Consider the following 22,860-nt stretch of genomic DNA (forward strand, 5'->3'; position numbering starts at 1 on the left):
GAATTTAACCATAAGTAAGTTGCTTTTGTTTACTTGTGGCACCTTAGAAAAGAAGCTCTTGAGGAATTCCACCATGATTTCAACAATTTCCATCCCACCATCAACCTCAGCCTGGTCCAGTCCACACAAGAGATCCACTTCCTGGACACTACAGTGCTAATAAACGATGGTCACATAAACACCACCCTATACCGGAAACCTACTGACCGCTATTCCTACCTACATGCCTTCAGCTTTCACCCTGACCACACCACACGATCCATTGTCTACAGCCAACCTCTGCGATACAACCGCATTTGCTCCAACCCCTCAGACAGAGACAACCACCTACAAGATCTCTATCAAGCATTCTTACAACTACAGTACCCACCTGCAGAAGTGAAGAAACAGATTGATAGAGCCAGGAGAGTTCCCAGAAGTCACCTACTACAGGACAGGCCTAACAAAGAAAATAACAGAATGCCACTAGCCGTCACCTTCAGCCGCCAACTAAAACCCCTCCAAAGCATTATTAAGGATCTACAACCTATCCTAAAGGATGACCCAACACTCTCACAAATCTTGGGAGACAGGCCAGTCCTTGCCTACAGACAGCCCCCCAACCTGAAGCAAATACTCACCAGCAACCACATACCACACAACAGAACCACTAACCCAGGAACCTATCCTTGCAACAAAGCCCGTTGCCAACTGTGCCCACATATCTATTCAGGGGACACCATCACAGGGCCTAATAACGTCAGCCACACTATCAGAGGTTCGTTCACCTGCACATCCACCAATGTGATATATGCCATCATGTGCCAGCAATGCCCCTCTGCCATGTACATTGGTCAAACTGGACAGTCTCTACGTAAAAGAATAAATGGACACAAATCAGATGTCAAGAATTATAACATTCATAAACCAGTCGGAGAACACTTCAATCTCTCTGGTCACGCGATTACAGACATGAAAGTTGCGATATTACAACAAAAAAACTTTAAATGCAGACTCTAGCGAGAGACTGTTGAATTGGAATTAATTTGCAAAGTGGATACTATTAACTTAGGCTTGAATAGAGACTGGGAGTGGCTAAGTCATTATGCAAGGTAACCTATTTCCCCTTGTTTTTTCCTCCCCCCCCCCCCGCCCCCAGACGTTCTTGTTAAACCCTAGATTTGTGCTGGAAATGGCCCAACTTGATCATCATTGTAAGGAGAGTGATCACTTTAGATAAGCTATTACCAGCAGGAGAGTGGGGTGGGGGGAGGTATTTTTTCATGCTTTGTGTGTATAAAAAGATCTTCTACACTTTCCACAGTATGCATCCGATGAAGCGAGCTGTAGCTCACGAAAGCTTATGCTCAAATAAATTGGTTAGTCTCTAAGGTGCCACAAGTACTCCTTTTCTTTTTGCGAATACAGACTTACACGGCTGTTACTCTGAAACTTGTTTTTGTTTTGTTCTCAATAGATATATCAATCCCAATTCATAATTGATATAACCAGATGTAGTTGCTATGGCCATCTGTTTCCAAATTCAGCAGTGACCTAAATGGTGGTGTGCCCACAAGTGTGGTGTAAAAAGATTGGAAAGTGAGTGTAAGGCCTGGTCTACACTATGAGTTTGTCGGATTTAGCAGCATTAAATCGAATTAACCCTGCACCCATCCACACAATGAAGGCTTTTTTTTTTTTACATAAAACCTATTTCTGTTCTTCTCCCCAATGAGGGGATTAGCGCTGAAATCGACATTGCCCTTTCAAATTAGGGTTAGTGTGGACGCAATTCGAAGGTATTGGCCTCCGGTAGCTATCCCACAGTGCACCATTGTGACAGCTCTGGACAGCACTCTGAACTCGGATGCACTGGCCAGGTGTACAGGAAAAGCCCTGGGAACTTTTGAATCTCATTTCCTGTTTGGCCAGGCGAGCTGATCACCACAGGTGACCATGCAATCCCAGACTTGAACAACAGCTCCAGCATGGACCGAACGGGAGGTACTGGATCTGATCGCTGTATGGGGAGAGGAATCCGTGCTATCAGAACTACTTTCCAAAAGATGAAATCTCAAGACATTTCAAAAAATCTCCGAGGCCATGCGGGACAGAGGCTACACCAGGGACGCAACACAGTGCCGCATGAAACTTAAGGAGCTCAAACAAGCATACCAGAAAACCAAAGAATCAAACAGACGCTCCAGGACAGAGTCCCAGACATGCCGTTTCTATGCTGAGCTGCATGCAATTCTAGGGGGGGCTGCCACCACTACCCAACCCCTGTCCGTGGACTCTGATGATGGGGTACTCTCTGTCATGCCTGAGGATTTTGCAGATAGGGAAGATGATGAGGAGGAGGACGAGCTTGAGGGAGCACACAGCACATCGTTCTCCCCCGACAGTGGTTTTTTTATCATCATGACTGAAATACCTTCCCAACCCAAAGAAGCCGGAGAAGGGACCTCTGGTGAGTGACCCTTTTAAAATATAATACGTGTTATAAAAGCAAGAATTTTTTAATGATTAAGTAGCCCTGAGGACTTTGAATGCATTCATGGCCAGTAGAGCTACTGGAAAAGTCTATTAACGTGTCTGGGGATGGAGCGGAAATCCTCCAGGGACATTTCCATGAAGCTCTCCTGGAGGTACTCTAAAAGCCTTTGCAGAGGTTTCTGGGAAGAGCAGCCTTATTCCGTCCTCCATGGTAGGACACTTTATCATGCCATGCTAGTAGCAAGTAACCTGGTATCATTGCATGACAAAGCCTGGCAGCATATGGTCCCGGTGTTTGCTGGCATTCAAGCAACATCCGTTCTTTATCTCTCTGTCTTATCCTCAGGAGAGTGATATCATTCATGGTAACCTGGTTGAAATAGGGGAATTTAATTAAGGGGACATTCAGAGGTGGCCGTTCCTACTGAGCTGTTTGCCTGTGGCTAAAAAGAAATCCTCCCCGCAGTTAGCCACGTGCGGGCGGGGGGAGGGGAGGGATTGGTGCTAAGCTGTTCGTGTTTGGCTAGCAGGGATCTTCCCTGATACCAGCCATGTGGTGGGGGGAGGGGTAAAGTGATCATCCCAGAGAATTGGATGGTGAGGGGGAGGGGTTAGTTTGGTTTCTGCTGCTGTACGTTAACAGGAAAACCGCAGCACTAAATGGCCAACTCAACGTGCTTTGCTTGGTATGGGAGAGGAGGGCGTTGCTGTTATGAAGGTTGCAGAAGCCGAAAGACTATGGCTTACCATGGCCGTTTGCAAGCCGAATTCTGTTGCCCGTCACTGCGTGTGTGATCTCTAACACCAAAGCCGCAGGCACTCAATATAAGATGCAAAATGTGACCTTGTACCAAAATCACATGTGCTATGTAATGTGAATAGTGGTGTTCACCGTGAAAGAATATAGCCATTGTTCTGTAAAATGTATCTTTTTAAATATTTCACTCCCTTTTTTTCCTCCAGCAGCTGCAAATGTTTCAAGCCTTCCTCCTCCGTCCCAAAGTCTATCTCAGATAAGGTGGCGAAAAAATGCATGCGCGATGAAATGTTCTCTGAGCTCATGCAGTCATCCGGCACTGACAGAGCTCAGCAGAATGCGTGGAGGGACACAGTAGGAGAGTACAGGAAAGTGACTGATGAACATGAGGAGAGGTGGTGGCAGGAAGATCAGAGGAGGCAGGAGGCATGAGGCAATGCTGGGGCTGCTGCAGGATCAAACAGACAAGCTCCGGCATCTTGTGACGGTTCATGAATGGCAGCAGGATCACAGACTGCCGCTGCAGCCCCTGTTTAAGCGCCCTCCCTCCTCCCCAAGTTCCATAGCCTCCTCACCCAGACGCCCAAGAATGCTGGGGGGGGAGGCTCCTGGGCACCCAACCACTCCACCCCCGTGGACAGCCCAAACAACAGAAGGCTGTCATTCAAGAAATTTTAAAGTGTCCTTTTCCTTCCCTCTTACTGTCCTCCCACACCCCACCCAGGCTACCTTGTGAGTTATCGCCATATTTTTATAATCAATTAATAAAGAATACATGTTTTTTAAACGATAGTGACTTTATTTCCTTTGCAAGCAAGCTGTGATCGAAGGGGGGAGGGTGAGTGGCTTACAGGAAATTTAGAGGCAACCAAGGGGGCGGGTTTTCATCAAGGAGAAACAAACAGAAGTGTCACACAGTACCTTGGCCAGTCATGAAACTGGTTTTCAAATCTTCTCTGATGTGCAGTGCTTCCTGCTGTGCTCTTCTAACCACCCTGGTGTCTGGCTGCACATATTCAGCGGCCAGGTGATTTGCCTCAACCTCCCACCCCGCCATAAATGTCTCCCCCTTACTCTCACAGAGATTGTGGAGCACATAGCAAGCAGCAATAACAATGGGAATATTGGTCTCGCTGAGGTCTGACCGAGTCAGTAAACTGTGCCAGCAACCCTTTAAACGTCCAAATGCACACTCTACCACCATTCTGCACTTGCTCAGCCTATAGTTGAACAGCTCCTTACTACTGTCCAGGGTGCCTGTGTACGGCTTCATGAGCCAGGGCATTAAGGGGTAGGCTGGGTCCCCAAGGATAACTATAGGCATTTCAACGTCCCCAACAGTCATTCTCTGGTCTGGGAAGTAAATCCCTTCCTGCAGCCATTTAAACAGACCAGAGTTCCTGAAGACATGAGCATCATGAAACTTTCTCAGCCATCCCACATTGATGTTGGTGAAACGTCCCTTGTGATCCACCAGTGCTTGCAGCACCATTGAAAAGTACCCCTTGCAGTTTATGTACTGGCTGCCCTGGTGGTCCGGTCCCAAGATAGGGATATGCATTCCGTCTATAGCCCCACCACAGTTAGGGAATCCCATTGCAGCAAAGCCATCTAGTATGACCTGCACATTTCCCAGAGTCACTACCTTTGATAGCAGCAGCTCAATGATTGCGTTGGCTACTTGCATCACAGCAACCCCCACAGTAGATTTGCCCACTCCAAATTGATTACCAACTGACCGGTGGCTGTCTGCTGTTGCAAGCTTCTGCAGGGCTATTCCCACTTGCTTTTCAACTGTGAGGGCTGCTCTCATCTTGGTATTCTTGTGCTTCAGGGCAGGGGAAAGCAAGTCAAAGTTCCATGAAAGTGCCCTTACGCATGCGAAAGTTTCGGAGCCACTGGGAATCGTCCCAAACCTGCAACACTATGCGGTCCCACCACTCTGTGCTTGTTTCCCAGACCCAAAATCAGTGTTCCACAGCATGAGCCTGCCCCAGTAACACCATGATCTCCAAATTGCTGGGGACTGCAGTTTCAGAGAAATCTGTGTTCATGTCCTCCTCACCACGCTGCCGTTGCCTCCTCACCTGTTTTTTCAGGTGCTGGTTCTGCATAAACTGCACGATAATGTGCGAGGTGTTTACAATGGTCATAACTGCTGTGCTGAGTTCAACGGGCTCCATGCTTGCTGTGCTTTGGCGTCTGCTCGGACAATCCAGGAAAAGGGTGCGAAATGATTGTCTGCTGTTGCTTTCACAGAGGGAGGGAGGGTTGACTGACGACATTTACCGATAACCACCCGTGACAAATTTTTGGCCCCATCAGGCATTGGGAGCTCAGCGCAGAATTCCAGTGGGCAGCGGGGACTGCGGGAACTGTGGGATAGCTACCCACAGTGCACTGCTCAGAATGTCGACGCTTGCCACGGTACTGTGAACGCACACCGCCGAATTAATGTGCTTAGTGTGGATGGATGCACTCGACTTTATACAATCCGTTCCCAAAAATCGACTTCTGTAACATCGGAGTACTTTCGTAGTGTAGACATGGCCTAAGTGATATTATTGACACTGTTTTGCCATTCAGTGGATGTGCAAACTAAGTGTAACTTACACAGGTGAAATGAGGGATAAGCAGAATCGCACTGAACAGGATGATATACAAAATATAAGAGAAGGCAGGGGTTGAGGGCACCTACTTATTCATCTGTCTTCTTACACCCACCTCTTGTTAGCTTTTGTTACAAACTTCCCTTTCACCCCCTCAGCATGGAAGTTACACCTATTCAGACCTACTTATGCTCACACCAACTTAAACCACCATTTATATCACATCTGAATTAGATTCATTTTTACAATGACAAGGTGGGTAAAGTGGTATCTTTTATTGGACCAATAAAAGATATTGCCTCACCCACCTTGTCTCTCTAATATCCTGGGACCAACACAGCTTCAGTGATACTCATTCTGAGAATATCCTTTGGTGTGATCAGGTAATTAGTGCACCTTAAAACCGTCCAAGATTCCATGTAGGATTAATGTATAACCATAGTTTGCTCTCTAAGCAATCTGTAATAATTTGATATTTTATGGAGAGCAATAGACCTAAAATACAATTGTGTCTGCACATTTCCAGTGAGCTCCTGTTCAATAGTGCCTGGTACATCAGAAAGCTTCTGTTTTAACCAGCAGCAAATTCCATTTGTTTCATTAAAAGTAAACTGACAATATTAACTATACAATATGTTAATGTAGCATTGCTTTTTGACAGCAGTCATAACAATTGAAAACAGCTGTGTCTTTTATATAATGATACTATATGTACCTGTGTTACAATACTCCTTTGTTAGACTTAGAGACATGAGCTGAAATCCTGGCCCCAATGAAAGCAATGGGAGTTTTGCCATGGACTTCAGTATGGCCCATGGTGGTTTATTTTCCTGCTCTTACTGATTTGAGACTCTTTGGACTTCTGCTGTTTGAACTCGTTAGGCAGAATGACCAGTCACTGGCTTCCAGTTGTTTTCTTATCAGTGAACATCTGCATTCCCACTGCAGGTTGGCTCCTGTGTTTTCTTCATTTCATCTTCTGACTGGACTCCTAACAGAGCAATCCGTTGGCCAGATAGGCAGAAACCTGTTATGACTGTGCCCAAATGACTCCTTCTACCACCCCACCCCCCAAATTGTGGTTTCAGGGTAATGAAAAATCCAACTGAAGAAAATGTGGGAGTCTTCTTTTAGAGAAAGGGGTGCAGGGTAAGAAAACAATCTTGGACACCACTGATTGGTATCTTTGTCTAGTAGTTCTGGGCAGCAAAAGAATATCCACTGGCCTAAACTATCTAACGTTTCATTGCAGAACCCTGATCTGCAGGGATGGGAAATCTCTCTTTCTTTGCTTAGGGAACAGATTGTGAAAGCTACGGGCACTGAATTTTTTAAAATCTATATTTATGGTATTTTGTGATTTTTCTCTGAACTTTATACATTTTTCTTTCTTCCAGACAGTTACTTCTTGCTTTTTATTGCTAAACAAATTTGGAGCTCTGTCAGTTTGTGTGGAGTGGACATCACCTACAAAGCCTGTTGAATAGCGTGTTGAAGGTCCACCACCTTGGTGAGTGGAATCATAGTTACAATTTTATGTGGTGTTCTGATTCAGGTTGTGTTTGTATTGTTGACCAAAGTGCTTCAATGCAGGCTTTAAAAATGCCTTTCCAGATTTCTGCAGGAAAGTGCTTTTTGAGGAAAAAAGCAATTTGTCCTAGCATTTTCCTTTATAGAAATCTGCTTCAATCTCTTCCAGCCCAATTGAACCACTTCAGAATGCTTTACAAAGAGAAGCCTGCCCTTTCTCTACCTGCATGGATTTTGCTTTTGTTTGAGTTGCCTATCCTGAAAGAAAGACCTGTATCAAATGGGGCTTTTAGGAATTGGTTGTTGTTGTTGTTAAAAGAAATGGTTCCTTGTTCAAGATGGACCATTTATTCAGAATCCTAGAGCAGTAAAGATTGTTTAGCCAGTCAAAGCAATTGGCTGACTGCATACTCCTAATGTTTTAAATCTGCATATAATATAAAGTGCAAAGGAAAGATAAATGAGGGAAAAAATCCTGTGAATTGTTCGTTCTTTCATGGTCCTCCAACTGCCAGCCAGAATGCTCACAAGACACCCTATAATTTAATTATGTTATACATACCCTCTGGGAATTCATATAATTATATACTCTAGCACACTACCCTAGTATGTCCAGTAGAGAAAAGCAGGCTGTCTTTTTTAGGAGCGGCTCAAGAGGAGAAAGGAAATATAATCCCTTGAGTTGATGATTCCCCTAGAAAAGTTAAAACAAATTTAAAATGAAATAAATCATTCTGAGCTCTGTACCCTTCCACAGTCCTTAATTCTACTGTATACAAATTTTGAGCTATATCTGGCAATCCTTATTCAAGCCAAATTGCCATTAAATTCAGTGCATGTTCTGATTAAATAAGGATGGCTAGATTTGGCCCCTTTATTAAAAATATTTAATTGAATTTGGTTTAGTATTAAATTTCAGCTGTATAAATATCTTTCAAACCAGGCACTAGATACCTTTTGGGCCTGATTTTCAGAGGTGCTGAGCACTAGACTCCAGTTGAAGTCTCAGTGGACTGGAAGGGTTCAATGCTTCTGAAAAATCAAGCCCTTCTTCAGCATTCTATTTGTTACAGTGGCTCCTTTCCCACAAGCCATGCAACTTCTTGGCACTACGAACTGACAACTTCTTCCTTATTTCCTGACTGGGTAACTTAATTTTCCTGCAATTTATTATAGCATTAAGGTCACTGCTATGAAATTATAATTACACTGCTCCTAAATTTGCAACATTTATATTTGTTTTTATATAAAAGTTGATATATATATAATACAGAGAAATTACGTGAAAGCTAACTGAAAACAAACTAAAAATATATATGTAAAACAAACTCCTTTTAAAGAGAAGAAAATCTGGTATTTTGCAAATCTAAGTATTGTTGTAGTAATTATTTATTATATTTATAAACACACCTGTCACCTTCATATATAAATATGAATTTTATTTGGTCATCCTAAGGATCATGGAAAGCTAAGAAAAATGTGTTTGAGCTGAGATTGACTTTAGTGCCCCACACTCTTTAATAATCTTCTGCTTCCTTCCACTGATATGAAGTAACCCAAAGTAGGTATAAACTAAATCCTGGAAGAGATATTTTTCTTCCAGGCAGGCTTGGAGATCCTTGCTCATAGGCAAAGGTTGTTTAATGGAAATGTTGACTGGTTAGACCTCAGTGATGCTCAAGAGGAATAGAAAACACAAATATCTTCTCTACCAAATGTACAAGGATTTTTTTAGTGACAGTTTCCACTTTGCTCCCATATCTAGTGGTAATGCTCCTTGAAACCATTTTGAGGCTATTTCCTTCTAAATTGCAAGAGAGTTGCTGCCAATGACAGCTGACCCTCATATCAGCCTGAATGTGTTTGCCCAGTTTCTGAGGGATCTCTTCAATGGGAGTTGCCAGTCACTCCAACAATGCTTGGATTTAATTCCATGGTGTAATTTGTGTAAGGAGAATATAGCTTTCCTAAGTCATCTCTTTATATCTGTGCCTTAAATTCACACTCAGTCCTCCAGTGGCTGCCCTAACAGGCTGATTAAGCACCAATCCTTTTGCCAAAATGCATGGACTTTATATTCCTCCATCCCTCCTCTGCTCTTGTTATCTTGAATCAGGACAGCTTGTTTGTTTTTTTTCTGTTCTTTATATATTCCAGTTTCAACCTTATACCTGAGTTGTTCTCAACGTTTCTTCCCAATTTCATATTATGTCATGTTGCTGTTTTCAGGCTCCAGTTTTATCATTTTAGGGGAGGTCTTTAGAAGGCCCTGTTTTTCCTTCCTTGCACTGCCACGTACCTTCTTTAGAGTCCCTTGTTTTTGCCCACTGTCTTTTCCTTGTTCTAACTGTCAGGGCAGGTCCCAAAAGTGTATGTCAGAGAGGAATAGTCTCTCTTAGTTTATGTCTAAAACCCCAGTTCTCTGGACCCTGCCATGTCTGCAATGTTTGTCGTTGTACAATCCATCTACTTTTTATTTATTTTATTTTTTAATCAGTTTAATATTTTCTGATTTATTCTGTGCTAAATGTTAAGTAAAGCATCCTGTAGGCACTTGACTTTAATATATAATTGCAACAGAATGACGTCAGTTGAGTTACACCATGATTGTATTTGGTAAGATGTATATTTTAATTTATTTTACATGAGAAAGGAGCCCTATGCTCATGGTACTTTAAGACTTAGGGTTTGATTTTCCACTGCTGTATATTTTGTGTAATATTTTTATTTGTGCAGAGTGAATGTAAGATTCTATCATCCAAGTGTGTGGAGAACTCTGAAATGATTGTGTTTTACCCCTACTTTGTATAAGATGAGGTGTAGTATTGATTTTAAAAAATATATTATTTGTTCTTACTTTTGTCATGGTGTACGGCTTTGTCTTTTGTTGGCTTTTTTGACATATATCCCCTAAATATCTAACATTAATCTTTCAAAAATGCAAACAATATACTTTTTTTTAAGTTTTCTGTTAGTCGTTTTTTAAGAAATGATTTCATTACTTTTAATGGATTTTTTAAATTTTTATCTATTTTTTGCTTTTAAACTGAAAAACAACAATTAGAAGCTACTGAAAAGCTGTCAGCACTGTGAGCACTGGAATCACAAAACCAATATAACTTCTCCTCATTGTCTATTTCTTTATTTACTATTTTAGCAGTAGGTGCAAGGAAAGTTCTGTTCTATGCAATAGTTAAAACTGTTAATTATAAAGTTGTCCAAAGTTGTTTGAATATTATTCTCCCATGCATTTATCACTTTTTCTTGCAGTCATCCCTGATCATTTGTAATATAAGTGCAAATTTATTTTGATGGAGTACTGAATAAATATAACATTGGCCTTAATAAAACAGCAACTTTATGTAATTTTCTAGCATCCATAGAGTAGGGCAGAAGAACAAGAATAAATATGCAGTTACAATGAGCCATGATGTGAATAATCTAGACCAATCTAGAATTAGGACAGCTATCCAGAGGGATCAGATATTTTGAAAAGCATAGTTCCCTAAACTATATTTGAATGAATCAACTTATTTCTGTAAGTGTTAACATTAAAGATATGGGACCTTAACTTTTGTACTCCAGTCTTCTTTGATGTTGGTGATTTTGATGTTACTGGGAAGAATTGTGTTTCTCCTGCCAACTAATGTTGTCCCATCAGAACATAGCAGTTTGTGCATTCATAGACTTGGCTGAACTCTGCCAAATTGGCAGAAATAAGATAAACCATTTTGCAACTGCGTTTAGTAAGGTAGGATCTGAATTGAAGGACGTGGATGAAACCCAACTGGTCTCATGTCCTACCTGCATAGCTAAGAGAGAATTCTTTTAAAAAAATGTTTCATAGGACTCCAAGAGATTTATGAAAGATTACAGAATTCAACCAGTACAGTAGCTCGAGGGTGGTAAAGAAGAGGTCAGCCAAATCTCCTAACATCTTTCATGGACTTACTCCAGAAATCAGTTGTCCTAAGCATTTGAAAGCTGTGAAGGAAAACGAAAAGTATACAAAAGATATAAAGATTTTCAAATCAAATGTATTAATATAGCATTTTAGTTGATAAAGGTCATCATGAGAAGTCATACAGGTAGAGTGTCATTCAACATGGAGAAAAACTGAATAGATTGTAGAAAAGTTTTAGAAAAATTTGGCTGATTGTTGTAGAAGGAACAAGGTTAAATGTTGATAAAAAAGTGCAGATTGCCCTTAACTTTTTCAATCAAGATTATTTTTAGAACTAGAACCAAAATTTCTACATTCTGTGCTGAAAATATTTATAATTCATATACTTTTCTTAGTCTTTAGTGAGACACAAACTATCTGTGCAAGAATGGCTGATGTATAAAGAGACTAGGTGGGTGAGATAATATCTTTTATGGAATTAACTACTTTACCCACCTTGTTTTCCTGATATTCTGGGACCAGCATGGGTACATCAGCATTGTGTACAATGATGTATAAAGAGAGATTCCAATCTTGATCTTTGAGTTATCTAACTAAACGTATCTTGTCCTATATGTCACAATTGAAAACAGCACTCATCCTTATAGTTCTATCTGTGGATTATCTAAATGGTAATTAAGGTGAAGAAAATATTAGAGGAAAAAATGTTTCAGCTTTACTGTGTGTTCTAGAATGTAAGTAATGTTGAAAATACATTAGGAAAGGTACAAAGCAACATTTTAAAGAGTGACCTGGGTGGTCAGAATCTAGATTAGAAAATTTGGAATGGCAAATATTGGTTGTCCTGGGAAAACCAAAATATGAACATTGTAAATCTTGGCAAATGACACTCTCTGTGAGCTTCTATGAGATCTGATCCAAGTTTTATTGAATAAACTTCATCCGGATGAAGAAAAGCAATATCCCAGTTTTACCACTAGTGTTAAAAATGTCCTTTATTTGTGATTTACCTCATTATAACAACTTGTTCTAAAAATATGAAGCAAAAACTTATGGCAAATATAGTTTTTGTGGGACTGATCCTGAAGGGTCAGCAAAACTTGAACAGCAGTTGTAGTCACTTCAGTGGAGTTAACTACAGGACTGACCCCTTCGAGTTTCAGAGCTTATCCTGAATTGAATTATTTCAAAGTAAAAAGGAGAAGGGTTGCACCCAGTAGTGTGCCTTGGAATACTAATCTGCTTTCATATGCTATGAGACTCAAAATTCAGACAGACAATATATGTCAGTAGATTACTTGATAAAAGTGTGCCTCGGAATAGGATAAACATGTAAGCAGTTAATGGGTATAATTGGAGCTCAAATTTATTCACTCTAAGGTAATCAGAAGGACACCAAAGATCCAGCTGTTTGAATCATCTAATGAACACCTTACTTTTGTATATCTACTGATAAAATATTACTGATTTTATTTTTTAAATGGAGAGAAGGAACTCACTATTTGAACAAGTCCCTTCGTCAAAGATGCCACCTTTATTTTCGGTCACATTTTTACAACATAACAGCTAACTGGTCTTTACAGATCAGTTATAAATACAGTTGCAAAGGTTAAAGCCTATTTCAGCACTGAATCTGTCCAGAGTTATCAAACTGCTGGTGGATATGCTAAATTGGAAGTTTTGATAGATCTTTTCCAAAGGTGGCTGCAGGTTTTGCAGAAGGGGGAAGATACATGGCCATCACAGTCAGAAATCTAAATGTTCATACCTAATCAGCATTTCAGTGTATCAGGGAAGAACCACCAGCATCAGTTCTCCATCTGACAGCTATATATATTGGCAACAGAAGTTGGGACGTGATTCAGTTACAATAAGCCTGAAAGCAGGCTAAGATGTCATCCTGGAGATGACTGTTATTGACTAAAGGAAAGAAAGTATTACTGGCGAGTGAGATACCTTCTAAGAATAATTCAGTTTTAATATGGAGTCTTCTTAGGATGCTAATAATGCAGTAGACAAACATGTCAGTGGGGCATTGGAGAGTGAAGAGATTATGCCTCAGTGTAACTATGTTGCAACTGTAGTAGGGATATGAAGCAGGATGAGTCATAAAACAAATAATTTTGCTGTGGACTTCTTTCTGCCTTTGGAATTAAAGTTGTCAACGGAGAATGTTGCATAGGGTATTTCAAACCTGTGTTTTGGGCCCACTGGAGCTTTTATTTTAAATAGCTGACACGTCAAAGGGCACAGTATTTTTGAGTGTGTGGGTAGGAGATTTCACTTTACCTTGATGGCATTGTCCATTTTAATATATGTTCAAGGTAGTATGCATATTTAGTTAATAGTGGAACTTAATTTTATTACTTCCAAGACTTTTACTGTTATTGTTAATGTAGTGTCTTAAGTGCAGGTGATGCTTTACAAAAAGCATCGAAGACAACTTCCCTGAACCAAGTTGTTTACATGGTAAGGCTCCTTTCCTGCAAACACTCATGGATCTGCTTAACTTTCACCATGTGAATTTTTCCATTTAAATCTTTGAAATAATTATGTAAGTAAGTTTTCCAGGATTAGGCCTAAAACAGAAATAAGAATCATAGGCAAAGGTGAGACTAAACTATTCAATGAGTTTGGAAAAGGACTCTCTTCTGAACAGTGAAAACATGGAATAATTGTCAGAATACCCCAAAAGGGTGATATTACTGACTGTAACAACTAGAGAGGAGTTACATGACTCTGCTGTAGGAAAAGCCTTCTGCAGTGTGATACTACACAGGATGAAATAGGCAGTGGATGCAAAGCTTAGAGAAGAACAGGCTGGATTCAGCCCCAGGAGAGCCAAACTCATTGAATTGTGCTTTTTGTCAAACTTAGTTCTTGCACATACCCTGTTCCCTCACAAAGAAGTACAAAAAGAAACACGGAAATCACCAGGTGGCAAAATGAAACATCAGATCAACAACATCTGCATGAGCTCAAGATTCAACTTGTCTGTCCAAGATGTAAGGGCATATCAAACAGCAGATGCTAGCAGTGACTACAATATTTGCATTGCGAAACTGAAATTAAAATTGAGAAAGATCAGCTTTCAGTAGAAGGAGGTAAAGAGAATCAGCAATATAAATCTGAAACCAAAAGAGTACTGCCAGAAATTCCAACTTTAACTAAGGAACAGACTTGAGGCACTGCCAAAGACAGAGGAAGGTGAGAGACAGACTGGACCTGAAGAAAAATGGGCAGTGCTCAATGTGATTCAAGCTGCAGCTGGACATCGTCACAGACAGAGCAAGAATTGTATAAGCCAAGAGATGTGGCATCTCACTGAGGAAAGAAAAGTACTGAAAAGCAAACTCCTGAATGCTAAGACCAATGAACTATTGGAAAAGACACTGTAGGAGTATAAGAAAGCAGACAAGGCAGTGAAAAGCAACTCAAAGATATAGAACAACTGTAAGTATGTGTAAGATGAAGCTGCTGCTTTGCTAGAAAACTACAGAGCCATTACCAAGTGACTAAAGCCCCTTGTGGACGTTTCAACAGAGGACACAGACCAATAAAAAGCAAAGATAAAACATAAAAAAATAAAAAAAAATGTTTATAACTGAGGTAGAACGGAAAAACAGATGGGAAGAGCTTTTCATAAAAGTCCCCAATAGACCCAACACTATTTCAGCACCAGTTTCTGACTAAACATGTGAACCTGATCAGCTTGACATTAACATCAGTCCAATAGAGATGTCAGGAGTACAGGCTGCAATGAAAAAGCTGAAAAATAAAGTGACAGGAGATGATCCCATCAGGGTCTCCTTATTTCCCCATTACTAATCTATTTAAAGTATGAACTTTCTGCTGGAGTTATGTACATATAATATGCAAAAGTGACCAAATCCTCAGCTGCATTTTGGAGGCAATGGAGGTACTTAGATTTACAGTAGATGGGTACTTTATTTATATATTACAGTACTTGATGTTCGAGATAGTTCTTTGCTATAGAAGTGTGCATCTTTTAAATTGTTCTTGTTTGGAATTAGTTGCAGCATAACTGGTATGTGTAATGTTTGGAATAAGAGCTGGAAGTTTAATGTCAGATTACTCATTTTGCTCACACAGACTATTGTGGTTTTCCTGACTTTACCAGCTATTTAGCATGTTACAGAGTTGTCCTCCTTTGACAATCAGCATCTGCAGCCATTCAGGGCATATCAGTTCTACAATATGTATATATGCATTATCTTTAGTTAAAGTGTCTTAGGATAAATATTGAAGATTACACTGTAGTAGAAAAACTATAAAACAAAAATTGATCCAATGTTTTGCTATGCAGTAACTGAACTACTGCTGGTTATTTTTTAAGTAGTTCATGCTCAGTCAAATGAATTTTCCCTTTTTAAATGTGGAAGTTGCATATTTGCCTTATCTCAGTAGTTTGTTTTTTAACTCAATCTCCTTAGCAACAGAGACATCTGTTTCTATTCTCTTAGTCATTACATCCAAAGAAAGTAGCTGCTTCAAAAATAATAAAGGCAATTTCTATGAATTGGGTACTTTAATTGTTGCCAAGGCCTCTTAGTGTAATAATGAAGCATGCAAAAATTGACAAAGATCTTTTAATTGATGTGTATCTAGTTATCCATGTTGGTTAGCTGAGATATAAAATATCACCGGTGAGTTATTGTGTAATTTACAATGTGACGCACGTAAAAAAAGTGATCTTTACTATTTCTTATTTATTTTAGAGACACTGTGATTTTGCAGATTGCTTTGTAACTAATCATTCTTTATGTTGAAAGTAGAGGGTACATTGGCCATTAGTATGCCTTAAAAATAGAGAAATGAATACATTTGGATTACTTTTGTAATATGTCTGAAAAAGACAAAACCTAATTAATTTAAAACAGACACTTGTTTATTTTATAGTAGCTTGCTTCCACATATCGTGATAGATTTTTTTCATCCCTACTAGAGCTTTTGGTGAAGTGATTTAATGCCATCATTTGGCTTTACAGCAGCTTTACACTGAATACCAGCCTATTTGTCCCATATTGTTTAGAACTCCTATAGCATATAAAATTGGTTTGTGTAACACAGAAATTTAGAATGCAATCAAGGATAACATTCTCCAGGATCTGAAAAGCTTGACAGGGAGCAGGGACTTACCTTTTGAGAGTTAACTAGGGAGGACCGGTGCCTCCAGCACCACAACCAGTGCCCTCACTGACTCTCTTTGAATCTGTGGATGGATGACTGCCTACCTACACACACTTGACAATTAGTGTAAAGTGCGTAACCGTATCTATAGAGACTTGAATGTGAATACCTAGCTCCTGGTACTACAGAGATTTCAGTGACAGTAGTTACTTCAAAGGAATGTCAACAAGATTACCTTAATCCTCATCAGTAACTTTGTTTGCTACTGTTTATGTCAAAACAGATGCCATTATTTGGCAGTTATATTGGGGATTTCGGAAAAAAAAACTGTATGTATATTTAGGAAACTCATTTTAACTTAACGTTTAGGGGATTTGTGATATTTTCTTAGAATAAACTCTTAATATATAAATACATATTTATAAGTGCATTTGAATAAAAGATATAGGGATTGGTTCTCTCTTCATTTACACCACGTTCATATTCCTGTAACTACACTGACTTCATTGGAATTTCTCAGGATTTGTGGATGTGAACAAAGAACAATCAGGGGGAGGGTACCTCTGCCTTAAAGGAGTTTCTGATATAAGGAAACTGAGGCACTTCTCAAGCAAATATTTTCTAACATATAGACTGCTGCAGTATTTGTGTACAACCTTCATTTGGAGCTCAGATCCTGCACTTTTTAAAAATATATTTTTTCCATAATTGTCTTACAATTAATGCCTCAAGTGTTATATTTTATTTGGTTTGGTTTCCGTTCCTTCCTTTCCCTCTTTCAGCACATCTGTACAATGAGAGCCCCATAGTTTAATATTTTCTTGGACTCCTTTGCAGGACATCAGTCACCTTCTCTGTCACCAGAGCTGCTATGTAACTCTCTTTAATGGTATCAGTAATTGATTGTGTGCATCAGGGAGAAACAGGGCCCTTGGTCTTGACCCAAATCTTACCCAAGTGACCAGCAGATTTACAGCCAAAAAAAGACTACAGAGAGGAGGGGAGCACATTAAGCTCCCGTATTTCCATCCTTCCCTCACTTTGATCTCTCTCTCACGCTATAAACATAATTACTTAGGGCAAGTAAGTGCCTTGGGGAGTACAAGGAGCTGTCCCAAACAACCCTCTGCATGCAGAGTGAGGGACAATCATGGTCCATTCAGAGAGATGACTCCTTCCCTGGTGGAACAGATTGCTCTGAAGGAGCAGCCATGGTGGGCAGGAACTGGGGTCTTAGCTCTTGTCCTTTAAAGTGGCCAGCAGAATAGGCTGGAGGAGCAGCCTGCATTACACTCCTATGCAGCTCAGAGTTTTGGAAGGGAGTGTCTTCTGCACGCCACCTTCTATTCAGGACTGTGCTCATAAACTTTAAGGCTAGAAGGGACCATCATGATCATATAATCTTACCTCCTGCATATTGCAGGCCACAGCACCTCACCCGCCCACTCCAGTAATAGACCCCTAACTTCTGACTGAGTTACTTAAGTCCTCAGATCATGATTTAAAGCCTTCAAGTTACAGAGAATCCACTAATTACATTAGTTTAAACCTGCAAGTGACCCATACCCCATACTGCAGAGGAAGGCGAAAAACCCCCAGGGTCTCTGCCAGTCTGACCTGGGGGGAAATTCTTTCCCAACCACAAATAGGGTGATCAGTTAGACGCTGAGCATGTTGACAAGACCCACCATCCATACACCTGGGAAAGAACTCTATGTAGTAACTCAGAGCCCTCCCCATAACTGGCCATTGGAGGTATTTGCTACTGGCAAGCTACATGCCATTTTAGGCAGTCTCAAACTATCCCCTTCATAAACTTATAAAGCTCATTCTTGAAAACAGTTACATATTTTGCTCCCACTACTCCCCTTGGAAGGCTGTTTCAGAACATCACTCCTCTGATGCTTTGAATCCTTTGTCTAAATTGTTAACTTAAAATTGAAAAATTAAAAATTGTTGTTCTCTTCATGAGTACATTTTTGTACATAATAATTAATCTCCATCAGTTCATTGAATTTTAGTGTAGATATAGTCTAATTTTAATGGTTTAATTCTAATCTAATTTTATAAGGTTTATGTTCTGATCTTAGATAGGAAGCAATATACAATTAGGGTTAATCTAAAATTTGTTCAAAGCAGTGTATAGATTTTAAAAATATATGTTTTAACATAGAATTAGATTCAAAAGCTTCCTGGATTTGATATCCACAACACTGATGACTTTAGAAAAATGATTGGGAGATGGCTCATTCACTGTGTATTTGTGCTATTGCTCTAGTTTCCTACTCTCATCTTTGTAGCTACCTTTTCTTACAAAACATGACTCCTTTTCACTTCTCTCCAGTCCTGTATATCTCTTCTTGTAAAGGCAAATGTGCTAACTGCTTTCTAAGCCAGTTTGAAATGTGGCTCTGGAGTTGCATAGGCATATTTTTTCCTTCTTTGTAACTATAAGGTTCTTTAAAAATATTAGTTAAAATAAAGATGAAAGGCCAGATTCCATCTCCAGATACAGCCACTTTGCATTCCTCTGCTGATGCTTTGGGCCTGTAAACTCTGTGGGTCTCCTCAGCTGAGAATTCTGCCAGTATGGGGGAGTCATCAACACTGCTGTGCTCTATTGATCAGCACCTTAGGTCTGTTACCTGCTGGAGTACAATAGAGCATCTCTGAGGCTCATGTAAAGTACTCTGAGGCTGCAAAGAATCTGCCCAATAAAGCATCTCATTTTAACCACAAACTAATGGAGGAAGTGATCTCCTCAGATATTTGTTTAATAACTCTGTGCCTAGGGAATGAATTCAGGCTATTTTCAGACAAATTTTGAACACCTTGATGAGCCAGAATTTGAATCACAGCTAGGAGAACAGGATCTAAATAAGATAAAGTGACACCAAATCCTACATACCTACAAAAGTATTCCAGAAAGATAGAAATTAAAATTAGTTTGGCTATTTTGCAATGAAAGTCATTCTAAAAGTCTGGAAATGCATGTTTTTGATATTGCATTATTTTAATATTATATTGGTCAGATTTTACTTTCATTAAACCCAGGGTAAATTGGGAGTAACTTTACCAAGATCATTAGAATTACACCACTGTAAAAATAATGCAATTGTAAGGAGGATGACCTCTCTGGTCAGGAGAAAAGCAGATCAAAGATACTAACTTAAGTTACTGGTCCAGGTTGCTAGTGTCATTGGAAGGCTCTTTGATGTCCTACTTAAAATGAGTTAGTGGATGCAGTTCTTAGTGAACTAGGAGTGCACACCACAATTGACAATAATTGGCAATTTCTTTGGCAGAGATGCCAGGAACTTGTTGGGCTTGAAACTTGAACTACTCTCTCATCCCTAGAGTTGGTTCCTCCACATGAAGCTTATGGTGCATTGGCAGTTCACTGTGCGGAAACTTGTGCTCTACTTATTCTTCTGGCAACTAGAGAAATTTAAGATAATCCTCTACCCTTCGTGAACACTAAATTCACTTTAAAACAGAACATAGATATAGAATGTGGCCTTGATCCTGACCCACCAAAGTCATTGGCAGAATTCCCATTGAATTTAAATGATGCTGAATCAAGCCATATGTATAGCTTTCATATATTTAGGGCAGTTGCAGCCACAATTTGTTTTAGCATCTTTCTGTACTGTTACAGTGCACACTCACCATGAGAGCACTCCCTTGCATCAGGGTGTGATATTGCAGGACTCTGTGTCTCTAACACTATTTGCAGGTCATTGTCTCTGTGCACTATTTAGCCTTGCAGCTGAGAAGCATCTAAGTCCAACCCGCTTCAGGGTAACAAAAGCTCAAACTAGTAAGCAGAGTCTCTCAATAAATCTACCTTCCTCTGGGCTGATGTTCTGTCTCCTTCTTCAGCTACTCCTGAGTTCTCTTCCCCAGCTCTAGAGCTTGTCCCCCAGCTTCAGCCCCTCAGAATGAGTCTCTTTGAGGTCTTTGCTCTGTTGCAGACTCTGACTCAGGTTCCTATACTGTGGGTCCTCTCTTCACACTGACCTCTTTCCACTTTTAAGGGTCCCTGGTGTCCACAAAGTTATCATCCAATGTCTTCTAGTTCCCCCGTCTGGCTGAGAAGCAACTAATTAGATACATCTATTGCACCTGGGACATAATTAATTGACTGTTAACCCCTATCCTCTTTCATAGAAATGCAGGACTAGAAGGGACCTCAGTAAGTTATCTATTCCAGACCCCTGCACTGAAGCAGGAGTAAGTATTATCTAGGCCATCCCTGACAGGTGATTGTCTAACCTGTTCTTAAAAATCTCCAATGACAGAGAATCCACAACCTCCCTAGGTAATTTGTTCCAGTGCTTAACTACCCTTACAATTAGGAAGTTCTTCCTAAAGTGTAACCTAAATCTCCCTTACTGAAATTTAAGCCCATTATTTCTTGCCCTGCCTTCAGTGGTTAAGAACAATTCATCACCCTCCTTTTTATAACAACCTTTTGTGTACTTGGAAACTTTTACCATGTTTCCCCTCAGTCTTCTCTTGTCCACGTACATTATTTGCTCACTCCAGATTGATCATGGAATATCTGATGTGCTGTATAGCAGTACTGCTCTTCAACACTGTTTTGTGTTAAGGGGTAAGAACACCATATTTCCTCAAAGTTAATGTACTTAGGACCCAATTGTGATCTTACTTGGAGTAACTCTGTAGAAGCCTTTGAAGATAAAATATTGCGAAAATTTTAAGAGAGCAATCACAATCAGGTCATATCCATGCAAAAGTCTTTATAATATATATATATATATATATATATATATATTTCCACAGGCAGACTCTTAAAATACATTGTAGCATTTTAATAAAATTATAATAAAAATATTTTATCCTTATAACATACTGTTTTGTAGAATTCATTGCATTCCCCAGAGTCATGTGGAACCTGAAAAAAGTACTTTTCATCCACCAAAGGAAATACAATGTTTGACAACATGCATTTGTCTACAAAATGCGATGCAATATCTGATGAAATATGCTTTGTCAATAAAATAAATTGCCAAACAAAATGTAATCCTTCTTCAGAATGCATTTAGCCTACAGACTGAAATAAGCTACTTCCACAAAGTGCATTTTGTTCTTTGAATTATTTTGATTTGCTGTCTATCAAAATGTGTAGATAAAATGGTTTTTGTCAGACACTGTATATCAATGTTATTTTATTGTATATAGATAAAATACATTTAATTCGAAGGGGAGTCAGTATTTGATAGCATACCTGAAACTAGCATTGGTTGAACTGAAGTGATAAAACCATAGATATAACTTGTTTGTGATGAGAGAGGTTCTAATCTCCTTGTCACTGTGCTTGTAATTCAACTCTACAAACAATTATTTTTTCTTCTTAAGGCCCTGATCCTGCAAATATTTACCTGCTTAACTTTACTACCATGAATAGCTCATGCTGCTATTCAGATTAGTAAACTTAAACATGTGCATAAATGTTTGCAGTGTTGGAGCTAGAGTGTTCATACTTAGGCATGTGCCCTTCAGCAATGAGATTCCATTAAAAAAATTAAACAAAACAAAAACCAGTGCTTGTTACATTAATGATGCCCACATTTTTATACGCTAGTTTGTTAGTAAATCCTGTCCTCCTTCAAACAGTAATCCTACTGAAGACTACAGGAATTTCACCTAAGTAAAGACTTCAGGATTGAACCCTACGTGATGAATAGCTACTCAGTCTTTAACTAATTGCAGATCTTTACACTATTTTAATTGTACTAGTGGATGTAATAAATCTCTCTCTGTTTAATGAAGCAGGACCTTGTTGACAAGAAGCACAGCTGTAACTTTGCTTTTAATTATTTTAAATACGTGAAGGGGACTAGGTCTTTACAGGGCTAATAATAAATGAACAATTTTTCTCCAAGATTATGATGCCAAAAAAATTAACACCCCACACGAGTGGGTAGGTTCCCAGAAAGCTTCAAATTGAGCATCCATTAATGCTTAACATGCATTAAGTTTGCACTGACTTGTCTACACTAGAGTTTTTTTCAGAACATATTAGCTAACACCTTCCAACAATAAACCTTTGAGTTCTACTCAAGACAAATTCTAAAAAGGGTACAGGACTTCTGATTTCTAAGGTGTAATTACCTTTTAACGCTCCCATAGGTGCCTTCAGATTTGTCATTGAGCTAACTAAAACAAGGAAAATAAGCTGTTGGGAAACCATCTTCTCATCAGGCTGTGAAGAGTCAGGCAGTCCAGGGCTTCAGTGATGATGAGGAAGTTGGTTGATTTAAGCTTCACAATTTGAAAATACAGAGTCCAGAGGAGAACTGTGCGGGAAAATATAAAGAAGGTGGATTGGAGTCATTCACGTAAAGGCTTCTGCCTACGGTGGCAGAAGGCTATATCAATCAGAGGAGGTTGAAAAGATCATATCCCTT

At 39.6% G+C, this 22,860-nt stretch overlaps 1 protein-coding gene across 3 annotated transcripts in view; it reads left to right on the top strand.

The window, feature by feature from the left end:
* The window catches only part of TENM2 (teneurin transmembrane protein 2), a 1,082,146-nt gene that overhangs the window by 85,873 nt on the left and 973,413 nt on the right, over nt 1–22,860 (top strand). For all 3 annotated transcript variants that reach the window (XM_073355925.1, XM_073355928.1, XM_073355933.1), the window contains exon 2: nt 7,239–7,351. The gene's annotated coding sequence lies outside the window, so the exon portion shown is untranslated. The remainder of the gene's footprint in view (nt 1–7,238; nt 7,352–22,860) is intronic.

Source organism: Lepidochelys kempii, chromosome 8, assembly GCF_965140285.1.
Source record: "Lepidochelys kempii isolate rLepKem1 chromosome 8, rLepKem1.hap1, whole genome shotgun sequence".
In the NCBI taxonomy this organism is placed as follows: domain Eukaryota; kingdom Metazoa; phylum Chordata; order Testudines; family Cheloniidae; genus Lepidochelys; species Lepidochelys kempii.